Raw genomic sequence first — 18,458 nt, 5'->3', positions numbered from 1 at the left:
TGATCAAAATTGGACGGCTGGATTGTAGGAGAAGTATGTTGTAAGGGCTGTAGGGGAAGTATAAAAACCTTTCCGTTATACAAAAAAAAGGGTAAAAGATTTAGGTTGATTGCCCACCTAACATAACCTTCTTTTATTTCCTTCCTTTATTCGGCTTGAGACCAACAAAACCAACTTGGGCCAGATATGGTGGAGTTAATGAAGGGAGAAATAATCACAAACCAAAAAATAAAAATAAAATAAAATGGTGATAGAATATACCCTCTCTCAAGATCTCAAATGGAATCCACCCAAAAGATCACAACATCAACTTTACTCAATTCTACTATTTGGTCTTTACAAATAAAGGGAATTTTTCCTTTTTAAATATATTTGAATTAATAAAATAAATAAATAAAAATACATTTATCTCTCCTTATAAAACTCCTTTCTTCCCTGAAAAAATAACATTTCTAACTATCTCTCTATCTAGAAGATAACTCATAAAATTCTAAAATAAATATTTCTTATACTCCTCAAATCTCTACCAATTTTTATTTGCATCGTTCTCGCCAGGTTGAAAGACCTCGAGCTTATAGAAAAATATTTTAGAAGCCTTCTCAAAAGTCGGTACTCAAATCTTTTAAAGGCCTTCTCAAAAGTTGAGAGTTGGTAATGAAGTCCCACCATGCGCCTCGGTATTTTTTCTTCAATAAATAAACAATATATCCAACACAAATTGTAGTGGAAGTTTGAGACACCAAACCCTGGAATACTAAACTGAATCTTGATTTCTCCTTAAAGACTCACAAGGTGGTATTTCATAAACTGCAACACGCACTATCATTTTCTTCACAATTGATTTTTGAAATATTTTGTACGGTTGGGTTATTAACATCGTCTTTGGTAATGATATTTCCCTGTTCATAGTCTTCTTCCTCTTATTGCAATATACATAGTCGATATTGTAGTTTTGATCTGCGAAGGTCTTCCATGTGTCTAGTAAATTGTCGATCTTGTAGATATTGTTACATTGATCCGCGAAGGTGTTTCATGTTTCTATTGAATTGCTCAAATTGATCCAAAGGTTCCATATAGTGATTGGATGGATATCTGATATCAAGGTTCCGATACCAACTGATGCAAGAAAAAATAATAAATCAAAATAATATGAATATAGAATAAAAACAGTTGAGAGAATATATATTTTTTCAATAATTGCACCAGAATCCACCCCAAAAGATCTTTTCACAATATCAATTTTACCGACAAGGGAATCCATCCCAAAAGATCTTTTTAATATCAACTTTACTCAATTCTAATATTTCTTTACAATATTTACAATGAATGGACTCTTCTCTTTTAAATATAACTGAATTAATAAAATAAATAAATCAAAATATATTTATCTCACCTTCTAAAACTTCTTTCTTCCCTTAAAAAGATAAACCTTTCTAACTACATGTTTATCAAAAGTTTGACTTTCTAACTAAAAGATTGAATTTTTAAATATTATCATATATCGTCTAAGATACCCCTTCCTATTTCTCTCTATCTAAAAGATAACTCTTAAAATTGTAAAATAAATATCCCTTATACCCCTCAAATCTATAATAAAAAAATACAAAAATAACCACAACTTTTATTTGCATCACTAGTGGGTAGATAGAAAAAAAAAAACTTTTCAAATTGATTAGGACCGTCCCTCTTTAATTTCTATTTGAGTCGGGCAATTTCGGATTAACTGTTTGGTATTTATATTTTTTTTTACCGAAGTTCAAGTGTTTTATTGTAAGACTAGAAGGAAATTACATCATCAGAAATAGAAAAGGAAGCAAGAGAAATATTGCCCTTGGTTAATGCATTAGCAACACCATTAGCCTCGTGATAAACATAGGAGAAAGAAACAGATAAGAATGCAGAAGCATCCATAATCTGTAATCATAAGGACCGAAGTTCCCAATGTACCTTTTACTCCTTTTTGCACTAACTAATAACATTAAGTGAGTTTCCTTCAACCATGCAAGTGGTACCCAAGTTCCGCTCTATGAAAATTTTAAACCCTAAGCAATGTGCTCTTTTCCACGAAATTCGTTGTTGCCACACCAATAAGTCCTGAATAGGACAAGACAATATTCTCATAACAGTCACGAATAATACCCTCTATGCCAGTTGAACCAGGATTCCCCATAGAGCTCCTATCAAAATTGATCTTCAGACAACCCGTAAGTGGAGCATATCATAACTCCTTAGGCTAACATTTCCTCACCCCAAGAGAAAATAGGTTAGGAAGATTGACCATAATCTCTACTTTTGTGATCCCCCAACCCTCCTTAGTCATACAGAGGCTTGACCATATAGACAGTTTGATTAAATGAGTAACCTTCTCAAAAGGCAAAGCCAAAGCCAAACCCTCAAAAGTTCTCCCATTTATCTCTTTTCATATTTCCCACAAAATCATTCTTTTTGTGATCTTCCAAATCACACTACCCACGTTAGGTTAAAAAGGAAGTATAAACTAAGAGAGAACCCCAGCCACACCCTGAGGCAGCAACAAAGATACACCAACCATGCTAAACAACCAATGCCAGATTCTAGAGGTAAAAGGACAATAGATCAACAGCATCTTGTTTGCATAACAAACAAATATTTGACAAAATTTTCCCCCTTTTCATAAGATTAGTTATAATTTTATCATGTGCCACCAACCAGATGAAAACTTGAATTTTATAGGGAGTAAGCTATTTCCATATTTGAACAATCTCATGGCAAGACCATCTCCAGTGGTTATGGAAGAACAAATTATAACACGATTTAACAGAGAAAAAATCATCACTTTCAATCTCCCATAATAGCAAATCTTTCACATCTTGTGAGATATATACTTTATCCAAGAGTTCCATCAGTGTACACCATTGGGACAACATCAAGTTAGTTAAACGCCTATTTATGAGAGGGATATTCCAGGATATCAAAAGACCTTTCCTTTCTATAGCCTCACAAATCAGCAAATTTGGGTTAGCGACCACCCGAAAAAGATCTGAAAATACAATGTTAAGGGGAAAATCCCTGATACATTTATGGTACCAAAACAGGACATGCTTACCACTTCCAACATTCCATCTAAAATACCCTGAAATTATAAGTCTACAATTGAAGATAGCTCTCCACATATAAGAAGTCTGATTTCCTCTACTACCACCAAGCAACAAATTACAGCAATCCGTCCAATACTTATAAGCTAGAACTTGGTACCAAAGATGGTCCTTAAAGTGAACACTACGCCACCACCATTTGCACAACAATGCCTGATTAAATTTTTTGACATTCCGAATACCCAGACCATCTTCACGCTTAGGGGTATAAACTTTATCCCACCTCAAAGGATGGAATTTCCTGTGATCCTCACACGAACCCCACATAAAATTTCTCATCATTTTCTCAATTTTCCTTCCCACCGAGGCCGGAATTTGGATCACAGACATCTGATAAACTGGAAGATTAGTTAAACAGGATCTTAACAAAGTAACCATACCCCCCCAAAGATAAGTATTTATGTTTCTATAAATCAAGCTTAACTTATACCCTTTCAATAACCTTATCCCACATCGCAATAAAGAATTTTGAATCAAAGATGGGTAATCTCAGAGTATTTATAGAAGGGTGAGGTTTGTATATGGTTGTCTCTTACACTGTAGAAATAAGGAACACCTATAAAATTTACTTAGAGATGTTGTTACGATGTCGAAAATCTTATGAAGGCTTCAAAGTCTCTTTTTATCCTTAGTTATAAAATTTAAAATTTTAAAATTTTAAAAATAGTATAAATCGAGCAAATCAAGAATCACTTGAAAATCTTGAAAATAGACAGCTTAGATAACTTGTTACAAGATGCATTGTTTTTTTGTTGTAGAATTCTCCCATTCTTCTCAAGGTTGAGATGGTCAGGTGGAGGGTTCTTCTACACCGAAATATTCTTCGCTAGAGGATTTTTTAGGTGCACCGTATTTCAACAGCGCAAGGTTGCAGTCTTATATAAATTTTTTCCTTTAGAATGGACAAAAACATATTGAAGACCTTTTCAACTATTACCTTTAGTTTTTTTTGCAGTTGCAATCCAGTACAATTGCGAGTATAATAATCAATTCTTTGAATAAAACACAATTTAAACTTTGGCTTTTTGAAATGGAAAAAGTTTATACTAAACAATCAAATTAGAACCCACCTCAAAATTTTCACTAGAAGAGGTTGTTTGATGTCCAAATATCTTGAAATTGATCATCTCGACATCAAGTTGCATGAACACGAGAAAAAAAAAGGATTTCAAGTTTTGGAAATACTGCATCTTGTAACGCAGTTTTGGGCTGTCAATTTTTAAAGATTTTCGGCCTAGATTCAATCTAAGCCATTGACGTTTACTGTAGCGGTCAGCTAGTGGGCTTACCGAATCCACTCCCATATATATATATATATATATATATATATATATATATATATATATATAGAGAGAGAGAGAGAGAGAGAGAAAGAGAGAGAGAGAGAGAGAGAGAGAGGGAGAGAAGATCATGTCTGCCCAAGGGCATACTGCTATAGTAAATACCAACGGCCCAGATTGAATCTGGGCCGATCAGATAATCCCGAACGTTTGTTAGTATTTAAATTTTATTTTTTATTTTCTACAAATTGGATTGCTCTGAAATTTGGAGCGTGTGTACATAAAAAGTAGATGAATCTTCGAAAAATATAAAAAAAATATTTTACATGAAAAAATTATCAAACTACCCCTATAAAGTTTCAGATGCATTTGAGTCAATGTTTTTGCTGATTATTTTTTTTATACTTTTATTAGGTGCGTCTTGATGAGAAGAATATACATCTTAAATTTCAAGTGATTTGGATTTATAAAAAAAAAAAAAAGTTAAAACACGAAAAGAAGTCGTGACTGTTAGATCGGCCCAGATTCATTCTGGGCCATTGGCATTTACTGTAGCTGTCAACTAGTGGGAGTACAGAATCCACTCCCATATATATATATATATATATATATATATATATATATATATATATATATATATATATATATATATATATATATATATATATATATATATATATATATATATATATATATATATATATATATATATATATATATATATATATATATAAGTAGAGTTTGATTGGAAGTCACTATGCAACACTTATAAGTGAAAATAAACAGTGTTTTCGTCCATAGGCTTAGCGTCGTCCGATTTTTTTGGACGAACAGATCGTAACAGACATAGTAACTCCGTTGCAGTATTTTTTTATGCAAAAAAACACAGGCAACTGCCACGGCTCCCGTAGATCCGTGGTGGTTTTTAAGGCAAAACTGCCACGGACACAACATGCCTGTCGCACGTCGAAACACTATACAATTTCACCTATAGGCGTTTTTAAGAGTTTTCCAGTTTGATTAATTTCGTCGTTGTTATCTTTTGCTATTACATTGGTGCATATAACACAGGAATTTGGATGGAGCATTGATTTTGTATTTTTGTTAACTGCAATCCTACAGTAATGATCTTGTTTCTGACTTAATAGCTTAGGTTATAGCCCTTGTTAATTGTTAATGTAATTATTGTATCTAGTATTGTTGATGTTCTTTCATTGTATGCTACCAATTAAATCATCATATTCTTACTTTCAAAAAATAAAATCATCATATTTTTTGTGTCATGGGTAAAAATTTTTTCAAGTATTATCCTAAATAGTACCAGGACATAAAATTATTGTTCATTTACTTTAATGCGTAATTTATTTTATCTTATATCCAAATTTTTCACTCCATTTTTTAGTCAAATCCAAAGTATTCATGATACTTTAGCTTAATCGAAGTTTTAGGTCATCCATATTTCTTACCCAACTTTTCGCCTACGACTTTTTAGAAGCTGATTTATTCCTAGAGTTGTGATTTGCCAATATGTTGTTATTCTCTACCTTGCTAACTATATGTGGGTCCGGTCTCGAAGTGAGTTTGTCCATGACTGATGAATGGACAAAAGAGTTTTAACACAGCAGTAACGTAAACGAAATGACTAAGAATCGGTCAATTTATCTATGGGAATTGGAAGGTAGAACCTAAGCAAGAAGAGAAAGAAAATCGTATAAAATTCTCGATTACAAAGAATAAATTGCAGGTAACTGCACCATTTTACTCCAAATTATTTGTTTGGCACATAGTCATTTATGTCATTGTCCAATGATAAAGTATTTGTATTATGTGGGATGAGTCTATCATAAAAGGACATTTATTTCTATTCTCTCTTCTGGTATGGGGTGGAGAGGCTTAATCCTTACCTACCCTATAGGTTAACTATAGGAGAAACCAAACAATGGCCAATGATAGCAACAAGTGATAATTAATCGGGCATCAACATGTAACACCAAAATCATTAATATAAATCCCAAAATCAGTAATACAAATCCCAAATGTGTAGAAAGGATCACAAAATGCGTGATAAAGATTTGCACAGGCAGCTTCGCCCCCACCGAATCCTCTTTCTTGAGCAAGTGTCCAAGCACTCCCCAGGTGCACCACCACTCAAAAGGGACATAACCCACACAGGATGCCATGGGGGAGCTCCTTGAAGGCACAAGACAAGAAATCAGACGTCCCTTCGGAATAGTCTTACTTATAGACCAGGTCCAACTACAACCCACGTGGGTCGGTTCAACCCGGACCCAACCCGACCCACTTACACCCTTATATGAGAGAGTGGTAGGAATCATAGTTAGCAAGTCGGGAATTATCAATAAATCGGTTCACCATGAAATTGGAAACTAATTGTCTTTATTTTAAAAAGTCAGATAAAAATATGGCTCAGCAAATATACTTCATGTAAAGAGAACACAAATATACCGGACTAGGCTCAAAAAAGCGGAGTAAAAAATCGGATATATTTAAAATATTAGAAATTTTAAAACTCTCTCTCTCTCTCACTTTCTATATATATATATATATATATATATATATATATATATATATATATATATATATATATATATATATATATATATATATATATATATATATATATATCACTCAGAATAGAAAAATTTCTTAGTAGTGAGGACTAATGCTTTCACTCTATATCTATCACTCAGTATAAAAATGACCCTCCCAATAAATATAAATTTCAAATATTCAATGTGATATATCTTTAAATCATGAGATGATTATCTATTCTATTCGTCAAGATATGTATTGGTTAGGTGAATTCAATTTTCATCTTTCTAAAAAGAAATTGTCTACCCCATACTTGCTAATTATGGTCTAATCATAACCACCCGAAAAAATACGCACTATGTCCATAGCAGAGAACTAGAGAAAGTTTCGGGAGAATAGAAATAAAAATAGAAATTTCATAAAACAGGAAAAAAATATTGAACTTTCTAAAAACAACCATAGTATATTAATAGGAAAGATTTTTTGAAATGATTTTTTCAAATTTTGAAAAAGTCGCTTTTTAAACTATTTCCTGAAAAGATCGCGTATTTTTGCCGATCTATTGAAAAAGACACAGATTAAATAATTTTTAAAATACATATATATATATATATGTTGAGATTAGCCCACTAGCTCATATGAACATATGCGTTCATATGAGCCTAATGGCCCAGATTGAATCTGAGCCGATCTAAGGGTCACGACCTCATTTCGTATTTGAATTTTAATTGTTTTTATACTAATCTAAATAATTAAAAATTTTAAGTGTGTATTCTTCAAAAATAGGAGAATCTAATAAAAATACCAAAAAAATAATTTGCAAGAAATAAATTAACCAAAATACCTCTGAAATATTTTGAGGGTATATTAGATAATTTAATTTTTGTGAATTATTTTTAAAATATTTTTATTAGATGCACTTTGATAAGAAGAATGGACGCTTAAAATTTCAAGTTATTTGGGTCCGTAAGAAAAAAAAAAAGTAAAAGTCAAACACGAAATGACGTTGTGACTATCTAAAAACCTAGATTCAATCTGGACCATTAGGCTCATAATTTATATGAGCTAGTAGGTTAATCTTAGCATTTTCCATTATATATATATATATATATATATATATATATATATATATATATATATATATATATATATATATATATATATATATATATATATATGGAAAGGTCTTCCCAATACCTATAGGCGAAAATGAATAGTGATTTCGCCTACCATCATCACCGTTCAAATTTTATCACGGTCACGATTGTCAGGTAGTAGCTAATCTCAGTATTTTCCATCTATATATATATATATATATATATGTATATATATAGGGTTTTGTTAGGCTACACACTTGGTGGTCTAGACCTTTAAAGTGCTAAACATTTTTTGATACTAAAATGCCCTTGAATTGCAATACAAAGTTTTTCAAGTAGGGGCATTTTTTGTTATTTAGAATGGTAGAATGGATATTTTTATAAAAAAAATAGTAGCATTACATTAGTAGTTAAAAATAATTAATCTATTATATGTGGGTGATGTTATACACCATATTGGTGATGTCATTGTTCACTATTGTTAATAAATGCTTTTGTTTCTATTAGGATTTTCTAGTTTACCTTTGAAAAATTACTTTTATATATATATATATATATATATATATATATATATATATATATATATATATATATATATATATATATATATATATATATATATATATAGGATAATCTAGACTTCACTACCCTTCAAATTATAAAGGTTCAAGATGGAGAGAGTTGTGAATGGTGGATTTATTAATTTTGTAGTCTATTTTTTAAAAAATCTTTTGTAAGGCAATTTTGTAAATATTACTACAAGACAAAAGGTACTTTTGTCATATCCATAAAAGGTAAAGTTGATTTTTTAACTAAAAGATAAAGGTATTTTACAAATGAAGTTCTAGGATACTAACTTCTAAAATGCCAATGCACTTTTGTGAAAATTTCAAATTAACTATTACTTGATGGTAAAGTTACCTATTTAAATAATTTTTTAATAAAAATATAATGATTATTTTGATAAATACATCCATCACAATCCCTTATAACTTAGACCTTTGTATTTTGAGGGGCTGTTAACTCTATACAAACCCTATAGGTGAATTTCTACAGTATTTCACCGACGGCTTTATCACCGTTCAAAGTTTATCACACGGTCACAGATGTCTGATAGTGTTTGAATTTTAATATTTTTTTTACAAATCATAATGATCTAAAATTTAGTAAGTGTGTGCACCTTAGTGAGATGCCCATGAATAAAATATTAAACGAATAATTTGAATGATAAAATTATGCAAAATATCCCTATAAAGTTTCATGGGTAATTTCATCATTTTATTTTATGACTATTATTTTTTTAATATTTTATTTTGATGTGACTTGGTCATATATACACACGCCCAAATTTTAGATAAATACGATTAATAAAATAATTATAAAAACTCAAATACTACTAGACAACTGTGATCTGTGATGAACTTTGGACGGTGATGAGGTGTAGGTGAAGTACTATGGAGTTTTACCTATATGCGTTTTGTAGATGCTTCCTATATATAGGATGTTGACTGCAGAGTATTAGAGTAGAGTTAAAAAATTTACGAACTATGTCAAGATTTAAAATAATTGAAGCATTTGGGAATAGGGAACCCCATTTGTGGCAAAATAGGATCTAGTTTCCATGAGCATAAATGAGATCTAGTTTCCGTGAGCATAAATAGCATCTAGTTTCCGTGAATATTGGGACTACAATACTTTATATTTATGGATGGAAGACCCCAATTTATATGGATCGTGATCCTTCAATATTTGGGATTGAGATCTGATGAGAAGTGGGAAAGGCGGACCTCATGAGGAGTGGGAAAGGCAGACCTCGTCAAATAAGTTCCATATCCCATGTGTGTTGGAATTGATGTCCTCTATCTATGGGATCCAGCTCCATGCTAGATTTCGATCCCGCACTACCGAAACTTTTGGCCGATATCGATCCGACGATCCCAAAACCATTCCCTCTCCGTTGCCGATAACTAGAGTTTGAACAAATAAAAACACCACCTCATATGCAAGGTACATGGTGTTGATCGTCTTAGCATTCGGCGTGTGGGGGAAATTAATGAAGCACTTCTTTTTAAAATTTGAAATGCAGATAGTGGTGGGTCTGCCTTCCCCAGTAAACTACCAAAAAAAAAAATATTTTGCACTCAAGGAAGACAGCAAGAGGCAGTCATGAAGAAGTCAAACACACGTCTCTAGCCTCTTTCAAAAACAGTAGTGGGTCTGCCTTCCCCACTAAACTACCAAAAAAAAAATATTTGGCACTCATGGAAGACAGCAACAGGCAGTCTTGAAGAAGTCCAGCACACGTCTCTAGCCTCTTTCAAAAACAATTCAGAAGGAACAAGAATGCATGGGGGGACCTAATAATTTCTATAATGAACATCAGGCTTCAGGTCGGTAATGAACAAAAATCCAAGTTCTAAAGGGACAAATAGCTTGGGCCCGAGATGTCTTCATAAAAAATTATCCTCCTCTCTTTTCTATTGCTAATAGGGCTGCCACCGGGCTGGGCTCAGGCCCGCCCTGCCCCCCCCCCCCCCATGAACCGGCGTGGCCTGGAAAAAAATTTTCAAGCATCCTGATTTACAAGGACCTAACCAGACACGGGCTTGTTAAACCATAAACCATAAACCATAACCCCCCCTTATTTTTTCTCTCTAGGTTTCTTCTCCAACTAAGAAGGCCCATGACCCAAAAATCAAAAATTAAAATCTAGAGACAAAAAGTAGGTATGCGAGAAATACAATATGGCAAATCAAGGTCTAAAATGGGTCTTTGGTTTTTCTCTGCTATGTCTATGAGAGAGAAAAATACAAGATGGGGAAGGAGCATTCGATAAGAGAGAAATGATGATGCAGATGCACTGCCCTCTCTTTCTTTCGACCTCATCACCGACCCAGTTTCTACTCACCATTTTCCCTCTCTCAAACTTCTTTGAGTAACTTACCAAATTCATTGGTAAACCCTACTCTCTTTTCTCTAGCCATAATAACCCTATAGGCCGTCATCTCTCTTGAGCCTTCCCTTTAAGCCGCCCTCTCTTTTGAGCCTCAATAACCAGTTTGCATAAACTGAAAGCATTTAACTCAATGGGACGATCCCAAAACCATTACCTCTCCCGTTCCCAGGTCGTTTCCGGGTCTATTGCCACCCTTAAGCGAAAGGTCCATAAAGTGAAGTCTACACCGCTCTTCAAGCACGATTACAGGGTTTCTTTCACAGCCCATACTGCGGGGGCATCTTCCAGTTACTATCAATGTACATGCTATTGATGGGAGGAAATGAAGTGACCTAGCTTTCTAACCAAGTGTCCACATTGAGCTCCCACAATACCCAAACCATTTATTGCATCACCTGACATGACAGAGTGGTAATGCAGGAGTTATATCCCGATCTAAGAAAAAAAAATATTTAAGCAAATTAGAATCTCACATTTAATTTCTAGCTGCCTAAATCTATAGTATCATTGAATCTCTCTCTTGCTCTCTATAAAAACCATCTGGATTTAAACATAAGAATATTTTTCATTAAGATACTGTTACTCTAATTCTACGTATTATTTGAGAAATATTATTGTTTTGACATGCTATTTTTGGGTTTTAGCTTTTTTTAAGAGAACTTATTTGTGAATTTTTTTATAGAAGTTGTTGTTAAATCAAGATTCTTAATTTAGTCCCATTGTAAATGTGCTTATCTTTAAATTAAAATCGGATAATATTAAGTTAATAAAGAAATACAATTATCGAGTGTGAAAAAAGATATAATATAGATTTATATCGATTCCATAAAAAAAAATGATTTTTTGAAGATTTTTGAAAAACTAATATTTTTTAATGGATTTCAAGAAATCTGAGATTGTTTAAAAAATTTGTGACTTAAATGGAGACTTGCTAAAGGTAGAGAGAGAGAGCCATGTTCTTCATGGGCATATTTGTTATATAAAAGCGTTTCCCCAAGACCATGGGAAAGTTTCTCCACTTTATGAACGTTTCCACTGGCTGGGAAACTCTCTCACATTGATAGGTGGATGAAGTGGCGACCAAAGAGGCCTAAGCCTTCTCAGAACCCGGCTGGAAATTTTATTTTCAAAAGAAAAATAAAGAAAAAGCAAAGAAAGATGAGGGCCAGGGTGGCAGGTCCTATCATGACCTAGCCCTGCCCGGTCCTCAAGCCACTTTTGTGGGCCATTCCTTACTTTTTTAGGTTAGGTCCAGGCCAGCGGAGCTGGGCCACCTAGGCCATTGCCACCCATACAAACGGAGTGCCCTTTTTAACCTTAGGAGCTAGACAAGGACAGTACTTTTCCAAGGGCCTTCCAGGTGGAAAACGAACGTGAGAAACAAACGGGCCATCTTTCTATGCGTCCTTTATTGCATAAAATTTATATACCTCCACCTATTTAACTGTCCAATTTTGAATGGACAGTTAAGATGGTCTCAATTACAATGTCACATCTCTACATTATTTTATTTATAATTTTATTTTTAAAAAATATTTTGAAACCAAATTTTGGGTGTCCACTTCTCTCTTGAATTCGCACTATAATATATATATATATATATATATATATATAAATATATATATATATATATATATATATATATATATATATATATATATATATATATAATATTCTCACTAAAATAAAATGATCAAGAGGGAATATAAATTATGGTCAAGAGCTTCATATAATGCCCTAATTTTTAAAGTAGTATTTCTAAAGTAGGGAAATTATCAATAATATACCTATATTTTACTACAATCGAGAAAAACACTTCAATTTTTTAAAACCTTACCTACACCCTTTCTCACAATTTTCGGTTCTTTTTTTTACAAAAATAACCTTCACGGTAGTCTTTTTACAGTAAAGAACATTACGGTAATTAAAATACCGTAATACTTTAATAGCTATCATTTTATACGGTATTTAAAATACCATAGTAACTTCAATTAGCATTACGGTACTTTACGTACCGTAAAACTATGATTATGACCGTGAAGCCAATTACGGTACTTTAAGTACTGTAAAAACTAAAACCAATTTTACTACAGTAAAAACTAACCCATGTTATACGATACTTAAAATGCCGTAAAACGCTTTCTCCTTATTATTATATTTATCTATTTCTTCTCTATTTTTTTTAGGCTTATCACTTATTTCTCTCTTTCATGCTTTTTAATATTTATCTCTTCTTTTTCTCTATAAGATATTTGGCCGTGTCCAAATTGGCTCATAGAGTAAGATTTGAGAGAGAGAGAGAAAGAAGAGATAAAAAAGAATGAGAGAGAAAAAAATAGATAAATATGAAAATAAATTAGAAAGAGAAAAAATAGATAAACATAAAATGAATTAGAGATGAAACAGATAAATATAAACAAAAAAAAAGAATAGATCAACCTAAAAAATTAGAGATGAAGTAGATAAATATAAAAAAAGTTTGCCTTATAACATGGGTTAGTGTTTACGGAATGTATAAGGGTCGTGTAAGTTTATGGTACTTAGAGTACCGTATAAAATGACTTCAGTATTGCGGTACTTAAAATACCATGTAAAATTCTCTAAATATTACGGTACTTAAAGTACTGTATAAATTCTCTAAGTATTATGGTACTTAAAGTACCGTAGAACATGCACTAACTATTACGGTAATACGACTACCGTGAAGGTCATTTTGGTAAAAAAAAGGTCAAAAATTTAAAAAATAGGGTGTAGACAAAATAAACAAAAGTTTAAGGTTGTTTTTTCAATTAAACTTAAATTAAAGTATATATACGACAATTTCCCTCTGAAGTATTGTGTGCTCACTAGGGAGCATGTTCTAGCATGCTCCCTCATTTCTCCCTCATTATATCCACTCGGGAATTATGCTTGAAGTTCTGAATTTAGATTTTAACAAAAACTTTGTTCGAAACTATAAGTATTGAGCATCATCACAGTCATCATCTAAACCTTATCCAAACTATTTGGGAACTACAAAACATAATATTTAAAAAGAAAATAAACATAGGAAAATGTATCGAATACACGTAAGAGATCAATTATGGAATATTTTACATATTTACTTTTGATTTAATTTCAAAGCACACGGTGATCATAACTTGAGATAGTTGCAAAAGAGTAAAATATTAAAAGGAAAAGTTTATATAGAGCCTAGGCTCTAAACAATCAAAGTAGTGCCTACCTCAAATTTTACTAAAAGAGATTGTTTTGATGCCCAAATATCCTCAAATTGATCATCTCGACACCAAGATGCATGGATTTGAGAAAAAAAATGAATTTCAAGTTTTGAAAATAGTGCATCTTGCAACACACTTTTGGACTGTCAATTTTAAATTATTCAAGTTTTCATAGATTCAAGTTTAAATTATTTTAAATTATTTTTGATGTTTTAAATTTTATAATTAAATATGAAAATTTATTTTAAGGCCAGCCAAAAATTTATGATAATGAAACCACATTTCTCGACACTATTTGAAGGTGGGCTCTAATTTGATTGTTAGAGCCTCGGCATGAGGTGGGCTCTAATTTGATTGTTTAGAGCCTTGGCTCTATACAAGCCGCACCCAATATTAATTAGTTGATAAGTTGGGTGCATTTTGATACAAGGTGTGGTTTATATGAGATTGCAACATTGAACAATCCGATTAAGGTGCACCTCCAATTTTATCATAAGATGTAATTTTGGTGTCAAAAATCCTTAGGATGGCCTTATAATCCATTTTCATATCTAATAACGAATTTTTAAACTTTAAAATAATTCAAAATCAAGTAGATCTATAAACACATGAAAATCTTGAAAATGGATGATCTAGATAATAAGTTGCAAGATGCACTATTTTTAAGACTCGAAATATTTAGGTTCTTACCTATCCATACATCTCGATATTGAAATGATCAATTAGAGAGTTTTCCAACATCAAAACAACTTTTTTAGATGGATTTTTGGGTGCACCCTAATTCTACATTTCAAAGTTGTGATCTTTTATAATTTTTTTTCCTTTCTACATTTCCTATAAACTTATCTTCGGAACTTAAGAGTTCAAAACATAAAATGTTGGGAACATCTACTCTATGAACATAAAATTTTGGAAAAGCTTCCGTTCATAACTTAGTTGCAAACAAAAAAAAGGCGAAAACAAAAATTTTGTTAATCGGAAAAGCTTATGGAAAACAATAAACTTATGGAAAAACAAAAATTATGTTTATAACTTAGTTCGGAAATCTTACTTTTAATAATATTAAGAAGTTAGAGCTATGAACCGAAAAGAAAAAGTAATTACGAATCAAAGTTATTCGGAAAAATGGTCATACCCTTGAAATACCAAAAACTAAAGAGATATTTTTGTTAAGGGAAAATTACGTTAATATTTCTTTTAGTTTTTTTTATTATCAAAAGTGTTAAGATTTGTGAGAACATACACAAACATTGAATGGGGAGAGACCAAGAGAGAACAATAAGAAGAGAGAACACAACACAACATTTAAGTAATTTAATTGGGTCTCTTCTTAACTTAAAGACTCCCCTTCCCCCTCCCCCTCCCCTCAAGTTGGTTGGTGTTGAGAGATCTGAAGCAAATTGCCAAATTGAAGAAATCGAGTCTTGAAACCAAAAAGTTGCCCCTCAACCAAAAAGTTGCCCTCAGGGAGATCTGAAGCAAAGTGTCCAACTTGCCAAACAAAGTGCCCAACTTGCCAAACTGAAACCATAACTGGAGTCTTGAAACCCTGAAACCAGCAAAGTGCCCAACTTGCCAAACAAAGTGCCCAACTTGCCAAACTGAAACCGTAACTGGAGTCTTGAAACCCTGAAACCAGCAAAGTGCCCAACTTGCCAAACAAAGTGCCCAACTTGCCAAACTGAAACTGTAACTGGAGTCTTGAAACCCTGAAACCTGAAACCGTAACTGGAGTCTTGAAACCAAAACTGAAATAGTAATAGTAACTGGAGTCTTGAAACCAAAATTTGCCAAAAAAGTGAAACCAAATTTGCCAAAAAATTGAAACCGTAACTGGAGTCTTGAAGCCAAATCCGGGAAAATTTTTAGATTGGTGAAAATTTCTCCTTGAAAAATCCGCTAGTCATGAATGTGCTCCCCCTGATGAGCACACATTAACACATTCCTCCCCCTGACGAGCAATCATGAATGTGTGTGTCACCAATCATGAATGTGTGTGTCACTACACACAATGGTGTGATGAAGTCCTTTGCTACATGGTGAGGCGCTAGGAGCAAATAACGTGTGAGACAACTGAAAAATGCGTGTGAATCACGACATGAAAATTTTTTCATGAATCACAGCATGAAAATTTTTTCATGAATCACGACAAGAACTAAAAAACATAGCCGAGGTGCTTTCAGCAAATAACGTGCGAGACAACTGAAAAATGCGCGAAGACAACTGAAAAATCACTACAATAACTGAAAAATGCGCAAATCACGGCAAGAACTGATGTTCTTGTCCACATGTTCCATGTCTCCTAAACTCTCCCCCTCAAGTTGGGTGTAGATGCGAAGAAACATCCAACTTGCAAAATTGCAAAATACATTATTATTTTTTAGTACAATGATATCAACAAAATATGCCAATGAAATTGGGCTTCTAGACAATAGCCCACATCAAAAAAATGTCAATGAAGTCGAAGCCATTGCCAGAGATTTGCCGAAAACAATAGGAAATTTTGCTGAAAACAGCAGGAAATTTTGTTGAAGAGGAAGAGAGCTGTCTTTAGAGAGAGAAGATCTGGGTAGGAGGTAGAGAGAGAAGGCAGAGGAAGGTGTAGAGAGAGAAAGGAGAGACAGGGAAGATAGGCCCAACATTGAAGAAAGATTTGACAGAGAGTCGGAAGATAGCAGGTTGAAGATGATCAGGCACGACATTGATGAGATTCATGAGTCCAGCATGGCCATAGAACTTGCCAAGGACCACAGTGACGTTGGCCTGAGACTCAGGGTTCTTAATCCATTGAAGACATGGTCTGATATTGTAGTTCTCACTGCAAACCTTCCGAAGAACCCTACAACCGTTACAACTCATCCTCATGGGGACCACTCCACCTAGAGAGAGAAACAAAAAATGGTTAATGTAGCAATGGCAAAGAACAAAAATTTAGAGAGAGGGGTCACTCGCTACTTGCGAATTGCTTCACAATTTTGACCTTGGTTGAACCCGCACCACAAACTGTGCCCAACAATTTTGCACTCATCTTCTTCACAAAGTCACCAAGGCAACCGATGAAAAAGCAATGAATGAACCCACTTAAGTCTGTACTCCAAGACCTTTTAGTTTCTTTAAGAAGAGGATCTTGAATATAGCCAAAGCAACATGTTCCAAACCATTAAGAAAGGTCATGCCTTGCAAACCATTAGCCAAAGCAAATGTTTAGCAATAGACTCCTCGCTTTCTCTCACCAGTTTATCTTTGGTCTTTATTTTTAAGGTTCCATCTTGCTCAGACCCTCCATCTCCGATGTTCTTGTCCACATAGTTGTTACATTAGAGATATTGATTTCATCTCTACTCCTCTCATCTCCATATCGTTTTCCAGTGTATAGGTGGAGTTGTCCATCCATCTTGGTTTTTTTTTAGTGATTGGGGCCATAGTTTGGATCTTGGTGCCATGAGCGAGGTTAGAGAGATGGTTTAAGAGCGGTAGCAACGAGAGCAAAAACGAATGGCAAGGCCAGCTTGAGAAGAGAGATAGGAGTCGTACAAGAAAGGGACGGCTTGTAGAGAGGGAGAGAAAGCATAAAATATACAGATCGCAGAGAGGGCCCAAGCGCTGATCACAGAAGGCTCAAACAAAAGTCGCAGAGAATCACTCTGATACAATGTTAAGATTTGTAAGAGCATACACAAACATTGAATGTGTATGGGGAGAGAAGAAGAGAGACATAAGGCTCAAACAAAAATCGCAGAGAATCGCTCTGATACCATGTTAAGATTTGTGAGAGCGGGAAGAGAATAAGATAGAGAGCGGGAAGAGAAGAAGATGTTAAGATTTGTGAGAGCGGGAAGTTGAGATTTGTGAAAGCGGGAAGAGAAGAAGATAGAGATCGGGAAGAGAAGAAGATGTTAAGATTTGTGAGAGTGGGAAGAAAAGAAGAGAAAACGAAGAGAAGAGAGAACACAACATTTACGTACGTTCACGGCTCCAAAGCCCTAACAAGCTATGTGTTGAATGATTTTGGATACGGATTACATCAATAAGTGCCTCTATATATAGATGACAATCACAATGAATTGCCTCTATCGATCACAACTCTATCAATCACAATGAATCTTGGAAATAGAGGTAAATAGTAGGAGGCATCATCACCAATGAATTGTGGAGATAGAGGTAAATAGTAGGAGGCCTCATCATCAATAACTAACTTGATGATAAAGTAATTTGACTTG

The 18,458-nt window shown here is 33.5% G+C and overlaps 1 long non-coding RNA gene across 1 annotated transcript; it reads right to left on the bottom strand.

Moving 5' to 3' along the window:
* Positions 1-15,401: 15,401 nt before the first annotated feature.
* LOC148781032 (uncharacterized) lies at positions 15,402-18,243 on the bottom strand. Its single transcript, XR_016060804.1, has 2 exons — positions 17,219-18,243; positions 15,402-17,117 (listed from the first exon to the last, which is right to left on the bottom strand). It is a non-coding gene; the product is annotated as an uncharacterized LOC148781032 (long non-coding RNA).
* Between the last annotated feature and the right edge of the window lie 215 nt (positions 18,244-18,458).

This window comes from Amborella trichopoda, chromosome 8 (assembly GCF_054954075.1).
Source record: "Amborella trichopoda isolate Santa Cruz 75 chromosome 8, AtrichopodaSantaCruz75HAP2 v2.0, whole genome shotgun sequence".
NCBI lineage: Eukaryota > Viridiplantae > Streptophyta > Magnoliopsida > Amborellales > Amborellaceae > Amborella > Amborella trichopoda.
The sequence above is the reverse complement of the archived record's forward strand: the minus strand, read 5'-3'. Positions and strand labels throughout refer to the sequence as shown.